Source organism: Paroedura picta, chromosome 5, assembly GCF_049243985.1.
Source record: "Paroedura picta isolate Pp20150507F chromosome 5, Ppicta_v3.0, whole genome shotgun sequence".
Classification (NCBI taxonomy): Eukaryota; Metazoa; Chordata; class Lepidosauria; order Squamata; family Gekkonidae; genus Paroedura; species Paroedura picta.
In genome coordinates this window covers 96,654,748-96,675,992 of record NC_135373.1, presented here as the reverse complement: position 1 = coordinate 96,675,992, position 21,245 = coordinate 96,654,748, and the positions used below count along the sequence as shown (strand labels likewise).

Sequence of the window (21,245 nt, the reverse complement as noted above, 5' to 3'; positions counted from 1 at the left end):
TGCTAGCCTAAGCTCATATTGGGCTTTAGTTTTTCTAACACTCTCCGTACAATCATTGGTTATTTGTTTATACTCCTTGGTAATAAGGCTTTCCTTCCATTTCCTAAATGACTCTTTTTTTATTCCTCAAATCATTTGACAACTGCTTATGGAGCCACCCTCCATCTTTTCTTCTCAAGGGAATTGTTTGTGATTGAGCCTTCAGTATTTCACTTTTAAGAAACTCCCAATCCTCTTGGACTCCCATCTCTTGGACTCCCATCTCCTGTTGTCTACATTAGCGATCCCCAACCTGTGGGCTTCGGACCACATGTGGTCCTTTGACTAATTGGAGGTGGGCCCCGAAGGACGCCTCCCCCCCCTCCCAGCCCTTTACAACATACTTCGGGTGTCATTGTATCCCATCACTCCCAGATGGGACTATCTCGTTGCAGAGAAACAAGCTCAGGGTTCTCATTGATTTGTCATTGTCATGAGTTAAAATTTCCATGAAAATAAAATGTTCCTTATGTTCATTGTTGTGGCGTGTCTACATCTTATTTTGAAGGGGTGTTTAAACATTACCATAGCAATCAGAGAGCGTCAGGGCAGTGGTTGAGAGTAGAGGAGTAAACTACCCCCCCCCCAGTGGGCCTCAGTAAAAGGCGTTGAGTGGTCCCCGGTGATAAAAAGGTTGGGGACCACTGGTCTACATGGTCACCAAACCCAGGCAAATGATCCAAGAGTGGTTCTGCTAGAAACAATGGATGATGTAAACAGGATGTGAGGTAAGAACAAGAAGGAATAAATGCTTAGGGGAAGAAGATGTTGATGGCAAGGACATGACCATTGATCTTTATATGAAGGACCCCTAACAGTAACTGGCAAAGTTATGGAAGTACGATGTTATGCTTTGGCTGGAAAAATCACCAAGGATCTTCAGTCTGTGCAACTGCTTCTGGTGCTGAAGGAGGAGAACAGAGACAGAAGACAGTTACTGTTATTTTCTGAGACTGGAAAAACGCTGCCATGATTCACATTGTAACATGCTGTACCTGCAGTGGGGTGTATAATGGCAGAAAAGATGACTTCACTTTGTTTAAAAGAGCTCAGACGGAATGACATTTCCTGTCAGCCGCCTTCACCATATGCCATAAGCGACGTCAGCAATTTCATATTCAGAGTGAAGATGCTCAAAAAGAAAAGCCAGTGCCTGCTCCTGACATCCGACTGCACAATGTTTTGGCCCATGCAGAAGACTAAGCGAGAAGCAAGCAGCCGGGGCTGTTATTCTGAGTACATTGATCTGCAAGTAACTTTGGGGGAAATCAAGGGAGTGAAATCAAACAACTGAGGTTAGAAATGAGGGAAGAGGGACAAGAGGTGGATTCTGCTGTGCTGGCTTCCAGTTCCTCTCTGTGCTTGACATCAGCCATGCTCCTCTCCCCTGTCTTGCTGAGATGTTGTAGGAACAGAAGAGAGAGTCAAGATTTTCTCTGCACGATTCTCATTGCTGTTGCTGTGGATTTCATGTCCCTTTATGAGACATGACAGTAAAAGGATTCCTGCAAAGCCATCTGCAGCCTTGCCTTAATCGCTGCATAAGCATTTCTTCAGTGGACCTTTGCAACATATAAACAATGCCTGGTAGTCACTGGAGATCATATATTGTCTCCTGCGGACTTTATTTATAAGCTTTTCACTGTTTATATTGTACACTTGTGACACCTTAAGAGCAGCCTGCATCAGTTTCATGGTGCAGGAAAGACAGTGTGGGTCAAATGTCTAACAGTGTCCAGGGGGCCTTGCTCCTGCCCCGTTTCAGCCACCCCTTTCTAATCAGAGATTCCAGCCAGATTCACTGCTGCAAACTCTGGCTCCCTTGGCTGTAAAGCACAGGGCAATGCCCTCTGTGCCCCAGTTCATCCCTAAGGTCACCACGGCTGGAAGTTGGAGGAGGTGCAATGCTGGGAATGCTTCTGGGAGTAGCAGTGCACAGACTTCTGCCCTAGGAAGCTTCAGCATGCCTTCTTTTAACCCACCTCACCTGGCACACTTACATTACTTAACAGGATCAATCAGACTATCTCACCCCAAATTCTGTCTCCTGCAGTGCCTGCAATACTTCTGGGAAGGCCAGAGCAGGGGCTTCACAAGGTCTCTGCTGCTGCGGCTCCCCAGCAGCTATTCCAAGCCTCCAGTTTTGCTTGGTAATCATTAATCCATAGCTTCTTTTCCTCTGCCACACGGTAGCTAGAACCATCCCCATCCTGGCTTTCCTACAGGTACTCAGTGTTGATTTGGGATCATTGTGTGATGATGACCAGAATCTCTTAAGCACTATTACTCTGCAGCTTCCCCTAGCATTTCAGATCAGGAGGTCAACATTTACCCTTATTTTTTAACAGTGTTGATACTAAACAGCTGCCTATGGGAAGCATTTAATTGGATAGTGTTGTTCCTTTTGGACTGAGGCTCAGCTCAGCCAGAAACAGTGAAGTGCTGAAGAAAAGTGATGGTACATTTTGCTACCCTGCAACAGCTTGGTGGGATCCATAACAGCCTATTCTTTGGGTAAAACTAAGCACCAAACTATCCCAAGAGTGACACTCACAAAGGGAACCCTAGATTTACTGGATAGGGTAGAACAGCTTGTTATCAGGCATTTTTATTACAACCAAACCCTACTAATATCTATTCAGTTTCCCTTCCTGATGTTCTCCTGAACATAGCTCCACCACACAGTCTTGTACCAATACATGAACACTGTTCTTCTTGTGTCTGCATTTACACACACACATATGCAGCACAGGTTCCCAATGTCTTTTAGATACTATACATCAAGAGTTTGATTCCCTTCTTTTCAGGGCCTTATGTGCTGGTTTTGGAAAAAGCGCTTAACAGTGTATGAAAGTTCCTCCCTTTCACCTAATGTGAATAGTCTCAGAGGTTTATTTTTCATATGAGACCAAGGGCATCCTTGTGCAGCCATCATGCAGGAACTGCAGACTGAAACAAATCCTCTGTGTTAAGCCTTAAAGATGCCTAACAGGAGAGTGCTGAAGGATGTTGTCCCTGTGTACTCCCTCCTCTGATAACCTTGTGCTTCACTTCCCACCCCCACACCACTGAAATATAAATCCTTATTTCACCAAAGCGGAAAGATACTTGCTCGATTCACAGAAGTTATGGCATTATGATCAGGGCTGGTGATTAACCTCCATTTAGTGCTTTCATTCGTGAAACAGTGCATGAAATAATGTTCTTGAACATAACCTCTGATGTACCTGTCTTCGAGGCTAGCTGGAGGTACCGCTGAGGCTATGCTCACTGGCTTATTGGTGTATTTCCTACACGGCCAAAGAAAATGCTAGAGAGATCAGATCAGATTTTGATTTCTCTCAAGCCAGCCTTCCGTCTCTGACTTCGGGTGAAATAAGAAGCAATGACCTAGAGGAAAATAGCTGCGTTCTATTCCCAAGCCCCTGAGCCATCCAATCCTAGCACAACATTCAGAGGAGGAGGAGGGAAGCTAGGAGTAGAATTCATTTACTGCACAGAATTAACATGTGCAGACCCATAGCGATGTTGTCATTCTGTTCCAGGAGTGTGTACACTGACAAGCACACACAAAACTGAGAGAGCACAGTGCTGCTACAGGCATGCTCTGAAGCTGTCCTGTTTGAAACAACAAGCTGAGATGCACACACATCACTGCTCTGCCACAGACACACCACACAGGCATACATTGCCTGAAAAAGAATACAGATCCACAGCAACATGCAAATATAGTTCCAGGCAGCAATGTGCCTTTCTGAACAACAGAGACAGGGGTGCAGACAGATGGAAAGCCTGAAGACCAATTCCTCATTATTTAGAGAGAGAGGGAGGAAAAATACTTAACACTTTTTTTTTGCCCGTCAAGTCACAGTGGATTTATGGCCACCCTGTAGGGTTTTCAAGGGAAGATATTTCGGAGGTAATTTGCCATTCCATGTCTCTGTATCATGACCCTGGTATTCCTTGGAGGTCTAGCCAGGACTGACCCTACTTGGCTTCCAAGAGGTGACAAGATCAGGCTAGCCAGGGGTACTTAACACTTGAGGGGAGAGGAAAACATGTCAGAGGGAGAGAGAAAAGCACTTTGTAACATCTGGTGGAGAAATAATTGGGGGGATTCTTAAGTGGATAGTAAAAACACTTGCCTTGAAATGGACAACCAAGGGTAATTTCAGACATTAAGTAGGGTTTGTTCTGGTTAGTACTTGGGTAAGAGACCACCAAGAAAGTCCAGGGTTACAACTCAGAGACAGGCAATGGCAAACTACCTCTGAATGTCTTTTTCTTTGACTTGTCATGTCAGCTGTGACTTGGCAGTAAAAAACAAAGAAATGAACAAACAGATAAAAAACACTTTGAGGAGACATGAAAAGTTACAGGGCTGTAAAAAAAAATTCAGTGGAAGAACTGGCAGCTACCACACCTAGGGATGGACATGAATCAGCTCATCACAACGTTTTGCAGATTCATGGTTCATGGCAGGTCAACTGGCACAAACTCTCCACAAACTTTAAAGCTGTTCCTGGTTGTTCATGATCAGGTACATTTCCACACAGACTGTCTCTGTTCAACCAAACTGTTTGCCAAACTTCAAAGCAACAGGGGGACATAACATGGGGGGACAGGTAGAGGAGAGTCACTCAGAGATCCTGTGTAAGTTGGGTGTCTCTAGTTTGCACAGGATCTATTCTATACATTCCTGAATCTCCTGAATTTGTGCCTGTCCTTTCTTCCCAGAAAGCACTTTCTTGGGTGCATCTTCTTTGGGAAGCTGTAATGCAGATCTCATAAATCCAATCCTTATCAATCTTGGAGGGCAGGTAGAGGAGAGGCAGCTGGAGCCCCCTGTAAGTCTAACACACCACAGGGCTGTTCAACCACATCACAAATGGAACAGATTTATTTGGCAGCTAAATGTTCATGACAGTTTGTGATTCTAGATCTGGGTATGCCACAAACCATAAACCAAACTACATTTTCCTAGTTCATGCCCATCCAGAACCACATGCTTGGAAATGGAGGCTTGCATACTCTGTAAGCCCAAAGTTGAATACATGTGGTGGGAGGACACGTACCCCAGAGAAACACCAGCCCTGTACCCGAGTTACAGTAAACTCATCTACAACCTCTGTATAATGACATTTGATTGTTCTTTGTATGTGTGTTGAGTAATTAAAGACAATGCATTTATACCTGAACATGTGATCCCTGATTTCATTCATGAAGAGAACATGTACTGTCTCTTTCTTACAAACAGATATATACAGAAACAGGCAGAATATATGTATATTCACTGCAGCATGTGAACAAAACACCTGAGCTGACTGAAATATTTATTTGCTGCATGGAAACCTGGGAGTTTTAGCTCCTAAACCTTAGAAGGATACCTCTATAAACCCATTACTTGCCATGGAATAGTAGCAGATTTCCAGGCTTAAAATCCAGCTCCTTGAAGCCTCAGCATCTCTGTTCTGGAGGACGGCCTTTGCTAGCAGCAGCGGTGTCTTGAGCGCTGCTTCTTCTGGGTGCTCTAACATTCCTTCCACAAGAGTTCAGTAACTCTCATAGGTCTGGGCACGTTGAGGCTATATACAGAAATAAGTTTGCATAAATAGATCCTTAAGCATGATTGTTCACAGCTTAGTTTCAATTTTCAGCTCCTGGTAATTGATTTATAGCAGCTCTGTTCCAGGTTATCTCCTGGTCAAATTTCCCCATGCATAACACTTTACACCACTTATGCCAATAAAGGTACTCTGACTCAGAACCCTTTAGACCAGGGGTGACCCAACTGTGGCTCTCCGGATGTCCATGGACTATAATTCCCATGAGTCCCTGTATGATGGCAGTGGACTATAATTCCCATGAGTGCCTGCATGACGGCAGTGGCTCATGGAAATTGTAGTCCATTGACATCTGGAGAGCCACAGTTTGGTCATCCCTGCTTTAGGCAGTTATCACACTTACCCCAGTTTATTTAGGATGGCCAGCCTCCAGGTGGGGCCTGGAGATCTCCTGGAATTACAACTGACCTCCAGACTACTATCAGTTCCCTGGAGAAACTGGTTGGTCCGGAGGGTCAAGTCGATGGCATGACACCCACCGTGATCCTTGTCTTCCCCAGCCTCCAGAAATCTTCCAGCTCAAAGCCAACCTCCAGGTGTGGTATTGCTATTTAACATGTAAAAAGCAACACAAAACCATAAAATAACCCATTTGCATTGTCATGAGTAACACATTTAATAAAGTTCAAACCATTATCCATCCAAGCCAGAGTGTTAAAAAACTCTCTTCCTACAAGCCAGTAGCTCCTCAGAAAAAGTTCATTCTTACATTGCCGGCAACACAGCAGAAGGGAGGAGAGTATCCTAACATCCAGCAGACAGTCCCACAAAATGACAGCAGCCACTGAACAAGCCTGCGAAGGACCGCTCATTGTTCATCCCATTCTGGGGGTCGGCGACACCAGGAAGAGTCTCTGTGATGAGCAGAGCTGCTGGGGGAGAATCCTTAAGGTTTGTGGCCCCCAAACCTGCGAAGGGCTTTAGAGGTAAGTAGCAGCCCCTCAAAGCAGACCCAGGCACCAACAGACAGCCAGTATAATCATCGAAATGGAAGATGTTGACAAGGGTGTGCTCGAAGCAGATAAAGGATTGGCTGGATGCAGCAACGGTCTGTCTGAAATCTCTCAGGGTTCGCTCACCTTGACACACTCCTTTAATAGAATGATTTTATGATGCATGCAGCATTGGAAGGCACAGCGCACAGCTGGCCCTCAGAGACAGAAACTGATTGAGTCCCTTCAGCACAACTCTAATGTTTTGTGGTCTGCTTGTTTCTTTCTGTCTAATCACTCCATCCCCCCCCCCCCTGCCCCAGCTTCCAGAGTAACCTTTCCGAAATTAACATGAGTGAGCCTGTGCTTTTGAAGGAGGCAGGGCAGAGGCAAGACAGGTGAGCTGGAAAGTGGAAAAGTCCAGAGAGAAAGAACATCCTACCATTTCATAAATCCCATGCGAGAGTCTCGACTGGCATATTCCATGGCCTCTAATGGGGCTCACCAATGCCTGATGGAGGGTGGCAATCAGAGGCAGCACAACAGAAATGGGAGTACTGAGACGCACTGCATAAACGTGGCCAGTATGAATGATTGGGAGAAGCAGAAGCATCAGAAAGGAGCCAGGCCATCTGGGGAAGCATCTCTCATGCGACATGCACAGGTATGGCTGGAATAGCTGCCAACTCTCCAGCCAGCCACTGAAGAGAGAGCTGGGCTGGATTTTTGTACCCCATTTTTTTACTACTCAAAGGAGTCTCAAAGCGGCTTACAATCGCCTTCCCTTCCTCTCTCCACACCCTCTGAAGCCAAGAGAGCTCTGAGAGGACTGCAATTGGCCCAAGGTCACCTAGCTGGCTGCATGTAAAGGAGTGGGGAATTGAACCCGGTGCTTCAAATTAGAGGCTGCTGCTCTTAACCATCACACCAAACTGGCTCTTCCTGATGAGAATCTCCAATACACACCTTTGCTGTCTTGACAAAATTACTGGTTTGAACATTAGATTAACTAATCCAGATCAACTAGGATTGTCTGGATTCATATTGACTTTCACTAAGGTGGTTTACAGCACACAGGTCTACTTATCAGTATCAGGAGAGATCCTTGAGGTGAGGTGGTGAGGTTGATGGATCCTACCCTCAGTTTTACCTTTCTTCTCCAACTTTAATGAGGACCCTTCATTTTTTTCCCTATAGGCCTCTGTTGCAGCACTGCTTCCCCCAGCGCTCTGCTGGGCCGATTGAGCAGTACAGTTCCTTTCGGTCCGGCTAGCTGTTGAAAACATTATAGTGGCATTCATCACATTTCCATGTTTTGTGTCACCTCCTTGTCCCCCATTTGACCCCTGGGGCAGATTTCTGCTCTCCATCTGTGGCTGCTTCTGTTGGATGGAAATGAAGCCAGAGGAATGGTTGAAGTCAGTCAAAAGTCTCCCATCGTACAAGCACGACCCTTATGAATGCAATGGCAGCAGCCTCCCCTGCTAATCTAAAATTAACGCTTGCCACCATCACCACCACTGGCAAGATGCCTCGAGGGTGGGAACTGCGGATGCCGCCTCTGAGCGAGCCCCCAAGCAGCAGCAGCAGCTTCTCCAGGCATCATGCTGACAACATACTATGAGCAAGAGTCCCTGTCAGACCTGCAAGCCTCCTCAGGGGAATGTGGGCAGGGGCTGGGAGGCCTTTCAAGTGTTCTGTTTCCCCCCCCCTCCCCACTAATGTGCTCTGATATCAGCATGTAAAACAAGGAGCTCAGTTAAGGGGCTTCCCTCGCAATTCTGGGCTTGTGCACTAAATAGGAAGTGGAGGAAGGAAAAGAGTAACGGGCCTTGGAAAAACATTTCACTTTTCCCCCTTAGGCTTCTCACAGGCCTGTTGTTCCAGCAACAGATAAGGTTTGACATTTCCCCCACTTACCCATTTCCTTTTAAAGGATGGATCATTCTCAATGCTATGTGACACACGGTTATAAATTTACTGAACTTTAAATGACTGAACATTAGGGAAACGAAGAATGGCAATCCCCACATTAAGCGGGAACTGTATCAGGCCTGAATCCACATGGCTTCACTCTCTGACTTTAATGAGGACCCTTCATTTTTTCCTTGTATTTCATGGTAGTCTCCACAGTTTTACTCTGAATCAGTAGTTCTCAAACTTTTTCGGGCTGCTGCTCCCTTGGTTCCTAGGCCAGATCCCTAGTGCCCCTACCCCACATATAAACACAAACAAGCACACACCTCTTCTCTGGTGTTTGGTCTAGTGCAATTTTTTTTCAAAATTGTGCTACCGCACAAAAGCCAAAATAGAAGTGTAGGCAATATGGTCGATTGCCTACACTTCTATTTTGGCTTTTATGCAGCAGCCATATTGAAAAAAATATACATACTTTGTAAAAGTCATTCATAAAAGTCACTTTGGGTCCTCATTGGGGATAAACACAGACAGGGAAAGAAAGAGAAAAAAGCAAGCAATGGAAAATCCCATGGGCAGGAGCAAGGAGAAGGCTTTTCCAGCCTCCAAAAGATGGAGACTTTTAGGGAAGGGTTGCCAACCCAGGGTTAAGAAATTCCAGGAGCCAACCTCCAGGTGGTGTTGGAGATTGCCTAGGATCAAAACTGATTTCCAGGCAACAGAGATCAGTTCACCTGGAGAAAAAGGCCCCTTTGGAGAGTGGACTGTATGATGCTCTACCCCACGGAAGGCTCTCCTCTACACAAACTTTGTCCTCCTCAGTCCCCACCCTCTGGAGCCTGGTCAGAGCAGAGTGTGAGGAGGGTCAGGAGCTCAGCAGGAATATGATCCCATCCAGCCTGCTTCCTTCAGGAAGCTAAGCAGGGTTGGCCCTGGTCTGTACTGGGATGGGAGACCACCAAGGAAGTCTAGGGTCACTACAGCCCAGAGGCAAGCAATGGCAAGCCACCTTGGAATGTCTCTCATTAAGAAAAAGCAGCTGCAGCAGCAAGAGTCAAACTGCTGCCCCCCTACTGCCCCAAATCCCTCCCCCCTCCCCCAATCCTTCCACCACCCCTGGGGGAGGCTTACTTTAAGGTCACGTTTATTAACCATAGCCTATTTACAGTCTTTGACTGTTTTTGCTGAGACTGCCAGCATGAAGACTGGTTTAATCATAATAGCTTTCACCATGACATGAGCACCTTCCTAATACCTATTAACATATTTCATGGCTGCTTCAGAGTGCTTAAATATTCGAGCTATACTGAATTTTCACAAGGTCAATTTTTTTTATGTGAAAGTAGTATTTCAGGGACCTTGGAAGGTTCACCAAAAGACTGACACTCCTATCAAAATAAGTGCCATTTGTTACAAAGCCTTTCATTCACAGGCTGAGGAGCTGGTGCATCATTTCTCATACTGCTCTAGGACTTTCTGAAGGGGCATGTCGCTGCTTCCAGGGTTCCTCAAAGCCAGAAAAATATTTCAGGGGTTCCTCCATGGTCAAAAGGCTGGAAAAGGTTGCTTTAATAGTAAGCAGGCACAGCATGGGCTTGCCGAATTCTGCCTCATTGTTCTGCCTGTCTTCATACATAGTACTCGCTGACCTCTAAGGTTGCTAACATTTTGGTGGGCAGTTTTAGTTGTGCTTGTTATGTACCTATCAGGCAAATATATTTATCTCCATGCTGTAAAAGCTCCCTTCTGCTTTCTGCCAGCCCAACCTCTGTTAAAGGCACAAGGGCAGGGCAGCCATCTTTAGTGGCCCTTTGGCACCCCTGGCATCTTTTCGACACTGTATGTAGATGGAGATTGGTTAAATGCAGGCAAAATTAGGTTGACCACCAGCTCCTTATTTCCAGGAACTCTTATTTATTTACCTGTTCCAGAAATTTTCATGGAAAAGAAGAGTTGTGTCATTGCTGTTAAAAAAAATCTTTAATTTAACACATGACAGGGACAATATATTTTAATAAAGCCCTGGTAATGTTCTGACACATGTAAGACATCATTTTCTTACAGTCTCACAATGTGTTCTGTATTATGAAGCTCCACGGGTGGCAGTCCTAGGGCACAATGCAGATGATGAAAATCAAAGGAACGGGGAGCTTTGCTGAAGCAGATCTGACCTCGAGATATGCCACAAGTGTAGCCATTTGTTACCCTGATGTTTAAGCCAATATACTGGAGGTATCAAGTTCTGCATCCTCTCCTCCCCGCTCAGCCAACCAGCCTCTAAAATGAGAGACTAGTTCCATTTTTGCCACTGGAGCAGTGAGATGAATGCTTGAAAGCTTTGCTTTTGTTAGAGCAGAGAAGCAGATGTTTTAAATTATATGCTGCAAAAGGAACTGTGGGAACAATTCCATGCATCACCTCAATAATTTGTTGGCTCTTTGTTTTGGCATACGGAGTGGCGGGTGGGCCTCTCCTTTCAGGAGGGAAGGGGCTGGGCACCCTCCTGTCAAATCATTATTTCTTACTAGTTCTGTCCCTCGCTTCTCCTTCCGTGTCCTGGCAGCAACGTGACAGCAGCCCGTGGAGTCTCTATGGCTCCTTTCACAGCTCCCAATGTAGGGGAAAACATGCAGAGAAGAGCGAGGGGTAGATTTCTGTCATGCCAGGCTTGATTTCAGACTGCTGCTTGGGGGATCTGGATTTGAAGCAGGTCTCGGACTGTTCTGCTAGTGATACCCGAAGATATATTTGCACTTGCTCCATCAGTAAAGTGAATGGATAATCTCATGGGCTTAGGTCACTATCTATTTATTTCTTTGCATTGTAAAACAACAGTCTCGTATACTCCCTTTATTGCCTTTTCTGGGGCCCTCCAACACGCTGCACAAGGAATACCATCATGTATACAATGTAATAAGCATGCCATAGAGACAAAAGTGGGCCCAGGAAACAAATCATGGAGGTACTCTCAGTAGCAGCCACTTTGGAACAAGAGGTCCCACATTTTGCATGCTTCAGGAACAATACTAACCAAGTTAAAACACTGACTAAAAGCAAGCTACTCGGGTATGGAAATGGGCAGTTGAAGCATTTCATGACATGAAGTTTAATAACATCAGCTGGTGTTTGCTTACAGATAAAAGTGCTTTTAAAGGACCACTAGAAAGGCAAGTTTAAATGTTGGCAACCCTAGTATATTTAGTATATTTCTGCCACCTCAGACCAGAAGCTCCATGAATATAGAAAATTAGAATGTTGGGAGAATTCAAATCTAACCTTTCCAGCCTTCTGTGTATAGGGAGATTTTGCTATGGGAATCTTCAAGCACTATTTGCCTTCTGAAGTGATACATTTTTATAAGAGCCATACCATGTCCTTTCTTCGAATGTGGATCAGTTCTCCAAGGTATTCTTAGCATTACTCATGAAACCTTCAAAAACATTGTGATTTTTACAAAGAAGAAAGAATGGAGGTAGAGTGGAGATAATCCCATGTCTCCTAATGTCACTCATAGATATCCATTGCTTGATAACTCTTAATTAATAGGCTGAGGTTCAAGCAGCAATGATTCTGGCATGGGAGAAAGCCACATAATTAACCAGTTTTGCATGGCTTCTTCCTACAGGATCCAGCAATCAAGTGGTAAATCCTGCTTGGTAAAATTTAAGTAGACCAGGCATTCAATGGCATGCAGCAGATAGTGATACATCCAAAGTTCAGAACTGGGGAGTTTGTGGTTTGAACTTCACTTCCCAAGTGTGAAACTTTTGATTCTGAGCTATTTACAAGCCAACTCTGAACCTCTTAAGTTTTAGGTTATTATGTTGGCCCCCTTTCTTGCTGACATTTGTCTAGCATCAGTGGTGATGATAAGAAACTGCTGCTCTAGCCTTTATGACGTCCTACAGTTTCAATGTCTATTCCAAGACTGCTGGGTAGTATGTATTTTTGCAGGGCTTCTATATGCATTGGGAAAATACAACTCACAGGCATCTTGCTCAGCAGATTCCCAGGAGGTTAAATTTTGTCGTTTCTCATGGCTTGCTACAGAAACTGCAGTTTCCAGCAATCCAGGTAATTGAGATTCTGTTTCTATAGCACTATTCAAGGCTGTAGCCAAAACACCAAATAATCCTCCAGTGGGGGCAGGGAATGCCCTGCCCCAGCTTCTGTTACCCACTTCTGGAGGAGCTAGAGAAGAAAAATAAAATAAATAAATAAACATAAAGAGTTTCCAGTGATTCCTAGAGAGGCATGATGTCATTTTCAGGCTTTCCTTGAAGTGACATCACTCTTTTCCTGTGAGACTTTAATATCCCTATTGCACTGTCTCCTTTGGTTGCCAGGCCTGGCAACCCCATTAGGAAGTGAGGCCTCATTACACTTCCTGGTGTGTCAGAGGGAGTTTGGAGAGGCTTATAAAATTTCTCGTGACATCATTGGGAGTCTAACAAAAACTGGAGTATTCCTAATCAAATTTTACTCAGAACCAGCAGTTGGGTACATGTGCCTCCTTGACCCGGTTTAAAGGTAAAGGTAAAGGTATCCCCTGTGCAAGCACCGAGTCATGTCTGACCCTTGGGGTGATGCCCTCTAGCGTTTTCATGGCAGACTCAATATGGGGTGGTTTGCCAGTGCCTTCCCCAGTCATGACCGTTTACCCCCCAGCAAGCTGGGTACTCATTTTACCGACCTCGGAAGGATGGAAGGCTGAGTCAACCTTGAGCCGGCTGCTGGGATTGAACTCCCAGCCTCATGGGCAAAGCTTTCAGATGGCTGCCTTACCACTCTGTGCCACAAGAGGCTCATCTGGTTTACCAGACATCACCTGGTTTACCAGACTCAAAATTGGACCCAGAGTTCTCCCAGAAATACTACGGATCTCCGGACTATAGATATCAATTCCCCTGAAGTAAATTATACCGTCAGAAGGTGGCCTCAATGGTATACCATAGAGTCTAATAGAAATGGAAGTCCTAGGGTGACACCATATCCCCAGTAATTTCCTTGCTGGCTCCGTGTTTCATCCTGCCTAGCCACTGGCTAGGGACCCAAAGCAAATTAAAATTGTGTTCTTATCCTCCACAGCCACTGGCCCCAAATCTCCAGAAATTTCCCAAAGCTGGAGTTGGAATGCCTCGATCAGGGGTAGTCAAACTGCGGCCCTCTGATGTCCGTGGACTACAATTCCCAGGACCCCCTGCCAGCATTCGCTGGCAGGGGCTCCTGGGAATTGTAGTCCATGGACATCTGGAGGGCCGCAGTTTGACTACCCCTGGCCTAGATGACTGGAAAAAATATTCTCTCTACAGATGACAAGTGATATGAAAAGTTTTCTTTGTTTAAATGCCAGCATTGGCTATTAGCTCTGAAAAATTCCATTAACTTTGAAGAAGAAAAATAATAGTTGGTTTTTATACCCTATTTTTCACTACCAGAAGGATTCTCAAAGCAGCTCACAATCCCCTTCTCTTCTTTTCCCCACAAAATACACCCTGTGAGGGAGGTTAGGGCTAAGAGAACTCTGACAGGACTGCTCAGTGAGAACAGGACTATCAGGACTGTGACTAGCCCAAGGTCACCCAGGTGGCTGCATGTGGAAGAGCAGGGAATCAAACCCTGCTCGCGAGATTAGAAAATGACACTCTTAACTACTATACCATGCTGGCTCTCTTCTGGTCTACCATTGTTTGAGAATGGTAGAACGTTGCCTATACTGTGCTTTTAGCAGCTCCACTGTTGTGAAATACAATGCAGCCATGACTTCTTGTGTTTGATTCATCCCTCCCTCTGCCTGGATCTTGCCAGGCACCTCTCTCTCTCTCTCTCTCTCTCTCCTGCAAGGCTCCTGCTCTCCATTCAGGAGGGAGAAAAAAGTTTAAGGCAGGCTAGGGAGGAGGAGACAGCAAAGGAGGAGATTGGTCTGTGAGTATACTGCTGTCTTGTCTTCCTTAAGACAAGGACAATATCCTGTGAGAATCATTGGTACCATTATTCTCTGCTTTCCCAAATGACAAATATGATCAAATAAATGCTAATGGACATCATTATAGTTGGCAGCTGAAGATAAACATAAGCATCTGTAGGTTGGTTTTTTGAGAATGAGCCCACACAGAAGTGGGAAGCTTTGTTTAGATAAGAAGAGATGTGGATCTGTGGCAAATTCAAGATAGGCTGAGTCAAGAGGTGGGGAATACATGGGAAGACTCTTGGGGCATTTCATTTATTATGTTCTTAAATGTACACCTAAAATGTGCACTGAAAAATGTCACATTTGAATTCGATATACATCTGTGTTGAAAATTTGTGCATATACCAAAATGGGGGCAGGAAGAACAAAATTTTAATTTACTTTGGGGGCCCCATTGGGTTAAAGCAGGGTATAAATATCTAAATGAAAAAAATCATGCAGGTGCACTTATTAGGGACCCAAGATTGGCTGCAACTCCCTATTGAAAACATGTTTGTCATTACATAATGGGTACCATTTTAGGTGAGGAAAATGGAGCAGGGCTGAAGGGTCCCCCCACCATTGTGACCATTGTAACCACAATCTGGATTGGCCTCATTACACATCTGCTGTTTAACAAGGGGGGGGGGACACACTGGAGCTACACTCATGTTCTCCCAGCATCACAAGTAGTCTTGCTCTGAATAAGTGTGCATGAACAAGATTTGGTTATGAAGATCAAGATGGATACTAGAGATTCACCCTCAGAGAGATTAAGCTCTGTGAGTTGTCTGCTACAGCTTGGGAAATCACCGTAGATTTAGGGGCAGTTCCCTGGGGGGGTATGAAGTTTGAGGGAGAGTAGAGAGTTCAGCATGGGTCTGATGCAAGACAGTCTGTTTTCCAAGACTCCCATTTTCTTCAGGAGAACTGTTCTCTGTGGTCTGCAGATCCACTGTAATCTCAGGAGAACTCCAGCCCCCCACCCACCACATATGAAAAACTTCACATAATGGGTTTGTAAATGTCTATAACTGAATGATGATTTCTTAAAAATGTTAAAGGTTGACAGTTATATCTTATGAATGAGGTAAATAAACTAAATAGCCCATAGGCTGGCCATCTCCAGGTTGGGAAATTCCTGGAGATTTGAAGAGAGGGGAGCTCAGGTAGGGTGGGATTTGGGGAGGGGACAGAGCTCACTGGGGATGGGGTGCCGTAAAGTCCACCCTCCAAAGCTGCCATTTTCTACAGGGAAGCTGATTTCTGTGGTTTGGAGATCAGCTGTAATTCTCAGAGATCTCCTGCCACCACCTGGAGGTTGGCTGCCCTAATACCCAACTATGGGCAACTGGGGAAAGGCATCTAATTGGAGCTACATATGGGAACTAGTACTTGTAGCTGGTTTTCCCTTCTACTTTTAAAAACTTTCTTCTCCCTCCCCATCCCACAAAAGGGCTGCCTGCAAGTCTCATGAGCATGACACTCAGCTGGGAGACTTTTGTGCTTCCCTGCTGATTATTAGCTGGGGAGGCTGGCTGGCAACAATTCTCACTCCTTTCTCAAAAACCTTCCTCCTGATTGACACCTCCCTGTTGGTGGGTTTTGCAGATACTGCCAGCAATCCAGGTGGAGTTGGTGGCATTTCAGAGCCTCGAAACCTGCCTTATTTTTGGAGCATTCCTCTACGGAGCATTTAGAAAATCTGAGTCCTTTAAAAAGCAAACTCTGGAGTGTATTTATGAATGCACCCAACTGAGGGGAGGGAGGGCAGAAGGCTGTATAATTATTTTCCAATTCATTGGCTTTCCTAGCAGGGAAAAGGCCTCGCTTTCTCTTGTAGATTCCTCAAGCGGAGGCACCATAGGCCTGGTTACCACGGAAACGAAAGCCTTTCTTTCTCTAATGGTATGCTGAAGGTTTTTTGAGGCTTTATCCCATCCTTTTGCCTCTGCTGGACTCTTTCAGCATTCACCCTACGTCATGGTTGAAAATGCAGCATTTTATTCTCCATCAAAGAAGGAAAGCACGCAACTGCCTTCCCTGGTATCCCAGCTCTTGTCCCTTTGGCCACATTCTTATCACCTGCCCCTATCGGCTGGTGGCTCAGACTGTCGTGTTGCCATTTTGGTTTTTTAATATATATATATATATAGTTTGTATCTTCATGCTTACATCAAAATAATAGTAAATAATTATCAATTAAGCCGATCTCATCAGATCCTGGAAGCTAAGCAGGGTTAGCCCTGATCGATATTAGGAGATCACCAGCCAGGCAATGGCAAACTACTTTTGAATGTCTCTTACCTTGAAAACTCAATGAGTCACCATAACTCACCTGTGACTTGATAGCAAAGCTCCACCCCATTTTTGTAATATTATATTTCTTACCATGTTCTGTGATATAATTAATTATAAGAAACCTGTTTAGCAGTTGGACAGCTTTAATTTCCTTAAAATCATGGGACACTTCGGATGTAATTATATGGGAGTGCAATCCCAATATTAAAAAATTATATCTGTGTGGGGTTATATCTTCATTTTTCCCCCTCACAATTGAGGTGCCATAAGGTTGAATCCATCCAGCTTTCCCCCCACAGTCCTACCTAATTCTCTCATTCCATTCCCCAGGATCTTTTGTCAAGTCAGGTCCCAAGATTCCAGCAGAGCCTTTTGGGTGGTCAGAAGGAGGGGGGCTCTCCTCCCTTTTTCACCATCAGAAAAGTTAGTCAGAACCAGCCCGTAGTCATGTACTTAGAAAGAAACATCAACACTCAGCAAGTTTTACTGCTCTAAAATGGTTTCTGATTTGAGGCTGATGCCTTTGGGAAAATTGTCTTTAAAAATGGCTGCCCTTTCCCATTACTTTAAAAATGTTTACACTTCAAACAAATTCAGTGCTTAAGAGGACTTCTGCTAATAAGCCTTTTCTTGTTTTGAAGGAAACTTCTGCAGAGGAGGAAGGTTCCTTGGAGGCTGCAACAGTGAAAAGAGCATCCTCAATTCCACATCACTGTGCAACAGTCTTGCGATGCGGAGCTCAAAATAAGAAATATCTGCTATCCGCTGTTAAGCTCTGATACTCTATCATACAACACCCGTTTCAGTCTTTGAGCTGGATCCTACCAGGAGTAGAGTCAAGTGAGATAATTTTTTTCTTGCACCAGTGGAAAAGCTGGCAGGATCCAGCCTAATGTCCAGTTGTAGCAATTGCTGATTTTTTTTTTTTTTTTACAAATGAATAGATTCAGCTGGGTATACAAAGTCCTGCTGTTTATCCAGATCACTCCGGGCCTTGTGAAAAAGGGCCTTGATGTGTTTCTCATTTCAAATCTGTATAGTATCCATTCACTGAATAAGTTGTGTAACCCTCTATGTTTTTCCTTTAAGGGATTTTATCTGATAACCTTTCTGGCAGAAAGGAGTGATGGCTTGCTACCCTCTTGCAATGCCAAGGTCTTCCTCCTCTGTGAGCTCTCTACTGTTTTCTCTGGAGCACTGTAACCTGGGGACTCTTCCACACTAAGTCACCTGATCAGATATCAAATGGATGCAAAATCTTATACCTTGAAGCAATATAATGCCATACAGAAAAGAGGAGGGCAGTTTTAACATCATTCAAAACATGTTGGCAGAAGGGTCTTAAATTTTTAAAAAACATGGGGTTTTCCTTAGTATAATGGGAGTAAGTAGAGTTGCCAACTTCCATGCAAAGCCTGGAGAATTACAACCAATGGCCATACTACAGTTCTGCTGGAGAAAAACAGCTATTTGGTACTCAACTGAGGTCCCTCCCCTCCCCAAATTCTGCCCTCTTTAGACTCCCCCCCCCCCATCTCCAGGAATTTTCCAAGCTATCAAGCCTAGTGGCAGGCCATTAAGGTTGTAACACTATCAGCCACAAAAAATGTTTTAAAAGGACTCCTCTCTAATTTTGGAAATCTTTACACAGAGCTTTAAGAGGGTGGTTTTCTTAGGAAAGGTGTACAACAATTTTTATTCATTCCCTGCCTTAGGCAGATATTGAATATTGATATAAACCATTAATCACATACACCGCTTCACTCAAAACATTACATTATTGTACTAAATGAAGATTAGCTTTCTCTATTTTAGCAGTCAGAAATATGACCTTTCAAAAAACGTATATCATAAAGTTAGCAGAGGTTTACAACGTTTAAGTGCCAGTCTTTATTCAAACATGTGAGATGATAGTTTTGGAAGCAGAATAATGAAAACCTTGCACATACAGAAAATAAAGGGGTTGTTCTAGCAGCCTTCCTCTTTAAACAAATCTGGGCCCCTACCTTGATTTGGGGACTGGGATTTCTGATTGTCTAGCTTCAAGTGCTAACTTTGTTAGTCCGCTTAAGCAAACATATGAAGTAGTTTAGTGGTTTAGTAGCATATTGGACTAACACAATTTTATTCCAACATATACAACCAAGATGATTAAGGAGTTGGAACACCTTCCCTTTATGGAAAGACTGAGAAATCCCAGACTCTTTAGTCTTTCCTTATAGGGAAGGTGTTCCAACCCCTTATCAGCTTCACTAGTCTAAGACACTTCAGTTTCAAAAAAGAGACAGTTAAGAGGAGACATTATAGAGGTTTATAATATGCATGGGGTGGAGTTCATAAAGAGAATTTTCTTCTCCCTCTCTCAAAACACGCGATCTTGAGCGCATCCAATGAAGCTGATTGACAGCAGATTCTGGATGGATGATAGGAGGTACTTCAGCCTTTGGGTGAGACAGGATGTAGGATTACATGGACCACTGGTCTGATCCATCAGGGCTCTTTATATTTTTACATTTTTGAAAAGCTTATTTTGGAATAAAATCCTGGTAGTCTTTAAAGTGCCACCAGGCTTCAGTTTATTGGAAGCTGATTTTCTTGGGTTTTAGAAGTTCAAATGTGGAAGGCACTTCCCAGTTCTAACCACCCCCACCCTGACCCCCAGGCTTGGTTAGGTATAATACAGTGGGACCTACTGCCTGCATTCTTCCCCAAGATCTTTTCTTGTTTTCTCATCAGAGCTACAATTCTGTTTGTCTGGCAGTGAGACCAAACAGGCTATACACCATGTGCTATGCTGTATCATGCCTATTTGAGGAGAGCATCTTCCATTTCCTGGGACAATTTGTAAGGCAGGAACGTGGCTGTTACCAGTGACTTACTGGGTGTCCACAACTTTTGCTAAGGCTGTGGAGCTTGCTGGTCTCACCAATAGATGGATGTAAGAGGGAGCTGCCCTCACAATCTGGAGTGAATGCTCATTGTACCATGGGAAGATACTCTTTTTCTGCATTTGAAATAGCCTTGGCACTCATTATTCAGACTAGTACAACTGAGTAGTGTGATAAGCTTCCTTTGGAAAAGGGATTTCATGCTTAACAGGCATAGTCCCTTGGGGTGAGAGCTGGGTGACTATGTAATTCGCATACCTGTACAGTTAATTTCAAGAGAAACTGTTCTCCTGGTAAGGAGAGCAGGAAAGGGCCTGATTTAAATAGATAGGAACCATTCAGTGTAATTTGGGGAGGGGGGTGTTTTTGCTTTTCCATTGGTAACTGGACAGTTATGGTTAAGGTAATATCCTGAGATTGGAGGGGGGACACAATTCATTATTTTGATACGGGCTTATTGTGCATCCTTGATTAAACCGTTTTGTCACCATGTCCCTTTTCTCAATATGTAAAATGGAAGTAATATTATTTTTATGGCAGGGATGTTCTGATATCAGTTCAGTAGCTGGGACTGTAAAGATATTGTAGATCATCTTGACAGTGCCCCTTTTTAATACAACTTCATGGTTGAACTGAAACAGAGAAAAATCACAGTTTTTAATGAGTCTTTTAAACACTTGCTTTCTCTACTTATTGTCTAGGGTTTCTAGTGCTGCTTCTGTTCTTAAGAGATCCTCAGACTTGCCCTCTTAGATACCATGAGAGAACATAGCAGCGTGCATTAAGTGGTACTTAAGGAAAATGTACATTATTAAAAATGTATGAAGTTAAAGAGAAATGTTCTTAAGCAGTATATAAGTTTCCAGGACTTAAAATCCCTTAGATAACTGGCATGCACAAACTCACTGGGCCTCGTGAAAGGATTATAGAAATTCCTGTTAGTGGATTTTGAGGAAATCACTAATTTTCCTATTCATTTGTGTGATGCTTCTCCTGGAGAAACAGCAGCCATACCTAACAAGGACGATGGGATGTAGCCTTGTGGAGACAAACTGTGGCAAATGGCTTGAGGGAAAAGGTGAAGAAGGGTTTAAAGTAATGATTGGACTGATGGAAGGACAGCACTGACAAAAGTAATGATGAATTCATCAACACATTCTGCTCATAGAAAAATGCATGTTTCTTGAAATTGAGACTGCAGCGAGGAAAGGGGCTAGTGTGGGCTACATCAGTGAAAAGAACCTCTCAGAGCTCACCTGCCATTTTATGAAATGGTTTTAGTCAGTCACTGCACTTTGACAAACCCCATTCCAATCTACAGGTCGCTGGAGATGTCTATACTTGCACTCTGTGTAGTTCTTAATTGCACAACTGTTTTGCCCTCATTATCCCAATTAATAGTTGCCCGTTTCTTGTCCATGAGTGCTTCCTCTTCTCAGGGTTGTCACGGGCTCAGTATAATTGTGCACCCCCCCCCCCAACAATGCCTGGTTTGCCCAGAAGCATTCTTGTATCCACTAATAATTTTGATGATCCTCAGGATGTTTTAATTTGCAGATGAAAACAAAAGGCAACACCAGCTGAGATCACAAAG

At 44.1% G+C, this 21,245-nt stretch overlaps 1 long non-coding RNA gene across 1 annotated transcript in view; it reads left to right on the top strand.

Moving 5' to 3' along the window:
- Nucleotides 1-17,694, top strand: part of LOC143838238 (uncharacterized) — a 35,877-nt gene extending 18,183 nt beyond the window's left edge. Inside the window, exon 2 of the long non-coding RNA XR_013231307.1 lies at nucleotides 17,405-17,694. This is a non-coding gene — a long non-coding RNA (uncharacterized LOC143838238). The remainder of the gene's footprint in view (nucleotides 1-17,404) is intronic.
- Nucleotides 17,695-21,245: the final 3,551 nt, after the last annotated feature.